The sequence below is a fragment of the Halichoerus grypus genome, chromosome 12 (assembly GCF_964656455.1).
Source record: "Halichoerus grypus chromosome 12, mHalGry1.hap1.1, whole genome shotgun sequence".
NCBI classification, from domain to species: domain Eukaryota; kingdom Metazoa; phylum Chordata; class Mammalia; order Carnivora; family Phocidae; genus Halichoerus; species Halichoerus grypus.
In genome coordinates, this window is record NC_135723.1 from 57,156,419 (window position 1) to 57,163,869 (window position 7,451).

Sequence of the window (7,451 nt, forward strand, 5' to 3'; positions counted from 1 at the left end):
TCTCCCAAAACACAAAAGCCCAGGGCCAGATGGCTTCCCAGGGGAATTCTACCAAACATTTCAAGAAGAATTAATACCTATCCTTCTGAAACTGTTCCAAAAAATAGAAATGGAAGGAAAACTTCCAAACTCATTTTATGAGGCCAGCATTACCTTGATCCCCAAACCAGACAAAGACCCCATCAAAAAGGAGAATTACAGACCAATATCCCTGATGAACATGGATGCAAAAATTCTCACCAAAATACTAGCCAATAGGATCCAACAGTACATTAAAAGGATTATTCACCACGACCAAGTCGGATTTATCCCTGGGCTGCAAGGTTGGTTCAACATCCGCAAATCAATCAACGTGATACAATACATTAACAAAAGAAAAAACAAGAATCACATGATCCTCTCAATAGATGCAGAAAAAGCATTTGACAAAGTACAGCATCCTTTCTTGATCAAAACTCTTCAGAGTATAGGGATAGAGGGTACATACCTCAATATCATAAAAGCCATCTATGAAAAACCTACAGCGAATATCATTCTCAATGGGGAAAAACTGAGAGCTTTCCCCCTAAGGTCAGGAACGCGGCAGGGATGTCCACTATCACCACTGCTATTCAACATAGTATTGGAAGTCCTAGCCACAGCAATCAGACAACAAAAAGAAATCAAAGGCATCCAAATTGGCAAAGAAGAAGTCAAACTCTCACTCTTTGCAGATGATATGATACTTTATGTGGAAAATCCCAAAGACTCCACCCCAAAACTGCTAGAACTCATACAGGAATTCAGTCAAGTGGCAGGATATAAAATCAATGCACAGAAGTCAGTGGCATTCCTATACACCAACAACAAGTCAGAAGAAAGAGAAATTAAGGAGTCGATCCCATTTACCATTGCACCCAAAACCATAAGATACCTAGGAATAAATCTAACCAAAGAGGCAAAGGATCTGTACTCAGAAAACTATAAAATACTCATGAAAGAAATTGAGGAAGACACAAAGAAATGGAAAAACGTTCCATGCTCATGGATTGGAAGAACAAATATTGTGAAGATGTCAATCCTACCTAGAGCAATCTACACATTCAATGCAATCCCCATCAAAATACCATCCACTTTCTTCAAAGAAATGGAACAAATAATCCTAAAATTTGTATGGAACCAGAAAAGACCCCGCATAGCCAGAGGAATGTTGAAAAAGAAAAGCAAAGCTGGCGGCATCACAATTCCAGACTTCCAGCTCTACTACAAAGCTGTCATCATCAAGACAGTATGGTACTGGCACAAAAACAGACACATAGATCAATGGAACAGAATAGAGAGCCCAGAAATGGACCCTCAACTCTATGGTCAACTAATCTTTGACAAAGCAGGAAAGAATGTCCAATGGAAAAAAGACAGTCTCTTCAACAAATGGTGTTGGGAAAATTGGACAGCCACATGCAGAAGAATGAAACTGGACCATCTCCTTACACCACACACAAAAATAGACTCCAAATGGTTGAAAGACCTCAATGTGAGACAGGAGTCCATCAAAATCCTAAAGGAGAACACAGGCAGCAACCTCTTCGACCTCAGCCGCAGCAACTTCTTCCTAGAAACATCGCCAAAGGCAAGGGAAGCAAGGGCAAAAATGAACTATTGGGACTTCATCAAGATAAAAAGCTTTTGCAAAGCAAAGGAAACAGTCAACAAAACCAAAAGACAACTGACAGAATGGGAGAAGATATTTGCAAATGACATATCAGATAAAGGGCTAGTATCCAAAATCTATAAAGAACTCATCAAACTCAACACCAAAAGAACAAAGAATCCAATCAAGAAATGGGCAGAAGACATGAACAGACATTTTTCCAAAGAAGACATCCAAATGGCCAACAGACACATGAAAAAGTGTTCAATATCGCTCGGCATCAGGGAAATCCAAATCAAAACCTCAATGAGATACCACCTCACACCAGTCAGAATGGCTAAAATTAACAAGTCAGGAAATGACAGATGTTGGCGGGGATGCGGAGAAAGGGGAACCCTCCTACACTGTTGGTGGGAATGCAAGCTGGTGCAGCCACTCTGGAAAACAGTATGGAGGTTCCTCAAAAAGTTGAAAATAGAGCTACCATATGATCCAGCAATTGCACTACTGGGTATTTACCCCAAAGATACAAAAGTAGGGACCCGAAAGGCTACGTGCACCCCGATGTTTATAGCAGCAATGTCCACAATAGCCAAACTGTGGAAAGAGCCAAGATGTCCATCAACAGATGAATGGATCAAGAAGATGTGGTATATATATACAATGGAATATTATGCAGCCATCAAAAGGAATGAGATCTTGCCATTTGCAACGACGTGGATGGAACTGGAGGGTATTATGCTGAGCGAAATAAGTCAAACAGAGAAAGACATGTATCATATGACCTCACTGATATGAGGAATTCTTAATCTCAGGAAACAAACTGAGGGTTGCTGGAGTGGGGGGTGGGGTGGGAGGGATGGGGTGACTGGGTGATGGACACTGGGGAGGGTATGTGTTCTGGTAAGCGCTGTGAATTGTGCAAGACTGTTGAATCTCAGATCTGTACCTCTGAAACAAATAATGCAATATATGTTAAGAAAGAAAAAAAGAAGAAGAAGAATGTAGCAGGAGGGGAAGAATGAAGGGGGGGAAATCGGAGGGGGAGAAGAACCATGAGAGACGATGGACTCTGAAAAACAAACTGAGGGTTCTAGAGGGGAGGGGGTTGGGAGGGTGGGTTAGCCTGGTGATGGGTATTGAGGAGGGCACGTTCTGCATGGAGCACTGGGTGTTATGCACAAACAATGAATCATGGAACACTATATCTAAAACTAATGATGTAATGTATGGGGATTAACATAACAATAAAAAAATTAAAAAAAAAAAAAAATCTCCACTCATCTGGCTGCTCTTGCAAGTGAGACTATGTGGCGAAAGCAGTCTGAAAATTGTAAAGAGCTACAAGATATTTCATTTGGAAAAAGAAATTCATAAATTCAAAATGGAATTAAATGTAATTGATCTTTAATGCCCTTGAAAATACCCAGAAGTTCCCATCAACTTTTCTAAAAGCTCCCTTCTACCTCCCCATGTTCCTTTTATTAAGCCTTTTTTTTTTTTTCTCAAATTGGAATTCTGGGCAAATTAATAAAAGAATTAACTCTCTAATTCAATTTAAGTTTTCTTTGTTTACTTATATTGTTAATATTAATATTGATTTCTTTTTTGTTGTCATTGTATTATTTTGTAGGCTATAGCCTGGAAAGGGACTCTTTATGGTTAATATCAGTCCTAGAGAATGGAGAATTTGAGTTCCAAACAATTGGTGTATTGGGTGAATCTTTAGAATATAAGAGATTATTTATGTGATCCAAGTTTCAAGTGAAGTTATAAGATTCTATTGCCCTTAAGTAAGATAGGAAGCATTTTCCAAACTTTCTCTTTGTACCCTAAAATGTAAAAAAGCAAATCAAAGGTTGATTAGCATTATGGCTGGTCTGACTTTGGCTTATTTACATCTTAATTTTATGGACTAAAATTGGTCTGACTTTTACAATTAACCAGGGGCATGCAGTAAGGTGTGAGACATCTCAGCTTCCTTTCTCTGGGCTTGTAGAATGCTGAGGGTGACCTCACAACTGTGAGGCTTGGTGGAAGAGTGACACAGTGAGAGGGGACAGCAATGAGAGGCAGGGCCTGGGCCAGGTGCCTGACTCTATGATGGCTCTGCCATCATGTTACCTGCACTACCTCAGCAAGGTACATCACTTCCCGGATCTCTGTTACCTCATCAAGGACATGAAGGGTTGAGCAAGGCCATCTTCTGTTTCTTTCATCTGAAACCCTACTGTACACTTCCCATCATTTATGCCCATGTTCCATCTGCAAACCAGTGAGCCACAGGACAGGAAGAAAATAGGTGTTATCATAGCTTTGAGGAGTCTGACCAGAGAGGCCTCTAACAGGAAGAGTGAAGACATTTGTGGAAAAAAATGGACCCATGTTTTATTTCACAGAGGAAGAAAAAGTTTGAGACTTGCATGACTTAAACTGACTCTTAGTTGGCGAGAGGGTGCAATGGTCTCAATGGTGGTCTCCCCAAAAGATATGTCCACAAGGACTCTGTGGATATGACCTTATTTAGAAAAAGGGTCTTTGCAGATGTAATTAAGTTAAGGGTCTTGAGATAAGATCGTATTGGATTAGGATGGGCCCTCAATCCATTGACAGATGTCCTTATAAGAGATGACAAGGAGAGAAGACACAGGGGAGAAGGTCACCTGGAAACCTGGGCATAGATGGGAGAGATCGAGCTGTAAGTTAAGGAACATCAAGACTTGCCGGCAGCTATCAGAAGGTAGAAGAAAGGCATGGAATGGATTTTCCCTCCTGAGACTGCAGGAGGCACCAACCCAGCTGACATCTTGATTTTGAACTTCTGGCTTCCAGATCTGTTAAGAGAATAAATTTCTGTTGCTTTAAGTCACCTCCTCTGTGGTCATTTGTTACAGCCAGACACAGGAAATTAATACCGAGGACATAGCACCACCAACTTGCTGAATGTTTTAAGTAAGTTTTACATTCATTATTTTATTTCTTGTGATCATTTTATAAAATAGGTGCTATCATTATTGCCATTTTATAGATTAGGAAATTCAGGCTCAGAGAGGTTAAGTAGCTGGCAAGAGGTCATACAACTAATAAGTAGTGAACAACCCCCTCGCCCCTTTTCTTAACCTCTAAGGACTGCCTCCCCCCCTCAGTAACGTGCTGGTTATGGAACGCTCTGTGTGGTTTTTTCTTCAGTGGCCAGTGTGCCCGTCACCTTGGTTCCCATCATAGCTGGCCATGCCACTGTTTGAAGACTGCAGTGACAGAGCCTCTTGAAAATCCAGTGCGGTAGAGCCTATAGCACAAAGTAAATAATTTTACCTAAAGGCAATTTAAATCAGAAAGCCGTACTGTTCCAAGCTGCAGAGATGTAGGAGATGTGAAAAGCATTCTCCTTTTGAGAACACAATTTGGTGCCTAGGGTATCTTTGAGCAGAAGAACTGCTTCATTCAATTGGGCATTTTCCCAGGAAGTCAGTACTGAGAGAAGAAAAAGGAAAATGTGAAAATGAAATTCAGTTCTTGAAGGGACAGGGGATTATTTTCTAAAATAAATACTGGGAAAACCCTTAAAACCCTAACTATAGAAAAGACAACCATTAAAATAGTTTCAAAAAACACACTGTATGTTTCTGCCAGAATACTCCATTCTGGAAGGAAGCAGCCTGGAGAGATGAAAGGGGGCCTGGAGCCCCTTTAAGATGCCCTTCTTGCCTGAGGGGGCCTGGTAGAAGGGGGCAGGTTTCCAGGGGTCTCTTCAGTCTGCGAAAGTTTCCTGAGGACAAGGCTTACTTGAATGGTGGCAGCCCCTTTGCTTTCATGGAAACATCTAGGTGGGTGGGGGTAGGGATGTTAAAACCCAGGCACATTAATTAATTAATTAATTAATTAATTTAGCCATCACCCAGTTACCCCCTCCCCCACCCCTCTCCCCTCCAGCTACTCTCAGTTTGTTTCATATGATTAAGAGTCTCTTATGGGGCTCTCTGCTCCTCCCCGTTCAACAGACAGCCACATCTTCTGGTGCAGTGCCAGCCGCGTCCCCGAGACACGATGGTGAAGGTCTGAGTGAACGGATTTGGCCATATTGGGCGCCTGGTCACCAGGGCTGTTTTAACTCTGGCAAAGTGGATATTGTCGCCATCAATGACCCCTTCAGTGGCCTCAACTACATGTTCCAGTATGATTCCACCCATGACAAATTCCACGGCACAGTCAAGGCTGAGAACGGGAAGCTTGTCATCAATGGAAAGGCCATCTCCATCTTCCAGGAGTGAGATCCCACCAACATCAAATGGGGTGATGCTGGTGCTGAGTATGTTGTGGAGTCCACTGAGGTCTTCACCACCATGGAGAAGGCTGGGGCTCACTTGAAGGGCAGGGCCAAGAGGGTCATCATCTCTGCTCCCTCTGCCAATGCCCCCATGTTCGTGATGGGTGTGAACCATGAGAAGTATGACAACTCTCTCAAGATTGTCAGCAATGCCTCCTGCACCACCAACTGCTTGGCTCCTCTGGCCAAGGTCATCCATGACAACTTCGGCATCATGGAGGGACTCATGACCACCGTCCATGCCATCACTGCCACCCAGAAGACTGTGGACGGCCCCTCTGGGAAGCTGTTGTGCAACGGCCGAGGGGCTGCCCAGAGCATCATCCCTGCTTCCACTGGCGCTGCCAAGGCTGTGGGCAAGGTCATCCCTGAGCTGAACGGGAAGCTCACTGGCATGGCCTTCCGTGTCCCCACCCCCAGCGTGTCCGTCGTGGATCTGACCTGCCGCCTGGAGAAAGCTGCCAAATACGACGACATCAAGAAGGTGGTGAAGCAGGCATCAGAGGACCCCCTCAAGGGCATCCTGGGGTACGCTGAGGACCGGGTTGTCTCCTGCGACTTTAACAGTGACAGCCACTCCTCCACCTTCGATGCCGGGGCTGGCATTGCTCTCAACGACCACTTTGTCAAGCTCATTTCCTGGTATGACAATGAATTTGGCTACAGCAACCGGGTGGTGGACCTTATGGTCCACATGGCCTCCAAGGAGTAAGAGCCCCCTGGACCACCAGCCCCAGCGAGAGCAAGAGGAAGAGAGAGGCCCTCAGCTGCTGGGGAGTCCCTGCCCCAACTTATCCCCCAGAACACTGAGAATCTCCCGACCTCCACCGTTTCCATCCCAGACCCCCTGAAGAAGGGGAGGGGCTTGGGGAGCCCTACCTTGTCACGTACCATCAATAAAGTATACTGTACCCAGCCAAAAAAAAAAAAAGAGTCTCTTATGGTTTGTCTCCCTCTCTGATTTAGTCTTGTTTTATTTTTTCTTCTCTTCCCCTATGATCCTCTGTTTTGTTTCTTAAATTCCACATATGAGTGAGATCATAATTGTCTTTCTCTGATTGACTTATTTCATTTAGCATAATACCCTCTAGTTCTATCCTTGTCACCTATTGTATAAATATATACCATATCTTCTCTATCCTTTCATCTGTTGATGGACATCTGGGCTCTTTCCATAATTTGGCTATTGTGGACATTGCTGCTATAAACACTGGGGTGCAGGCCAGACACATTATTTTAACTACATCACTGCCTTATTAGGATGGGGAAGGAGAAATCAAATTTCTAACCTGTCTGTTGACATTCACTTAGTTTAGAACCTTTTGTCAAATTTTATGAAAGAAAAAACTGGTTTCTTTTTTTTTTTTTACAGCTGAGTATTTATTTATTTATTTATTTATTAAAAAAAATTTTTTTATTGTTATGTTAATCCCCATACATTACATCATTAGTTTTAGATATAGTGTTCCATGATTCATTGTTTGTGCATAACAC

At 42.9% G+C, this 7,451-nt stretch overlaps 1 pseudogene; it reads left to right on the forward strand.

Moving 5' to 3' along the window:
- Positions 1–5,662: 5,662 nt before the first annotated feature.
- Positions 5,663–6,764, forward strand: LOC118529389 (glyceraldehyde-3-phosphate dehydrogenase pseudogene; annotated as a pseudogene).
- The last annotated feature ends 687 nt before the right edge of the window (positions 6,765–7,451 follow it).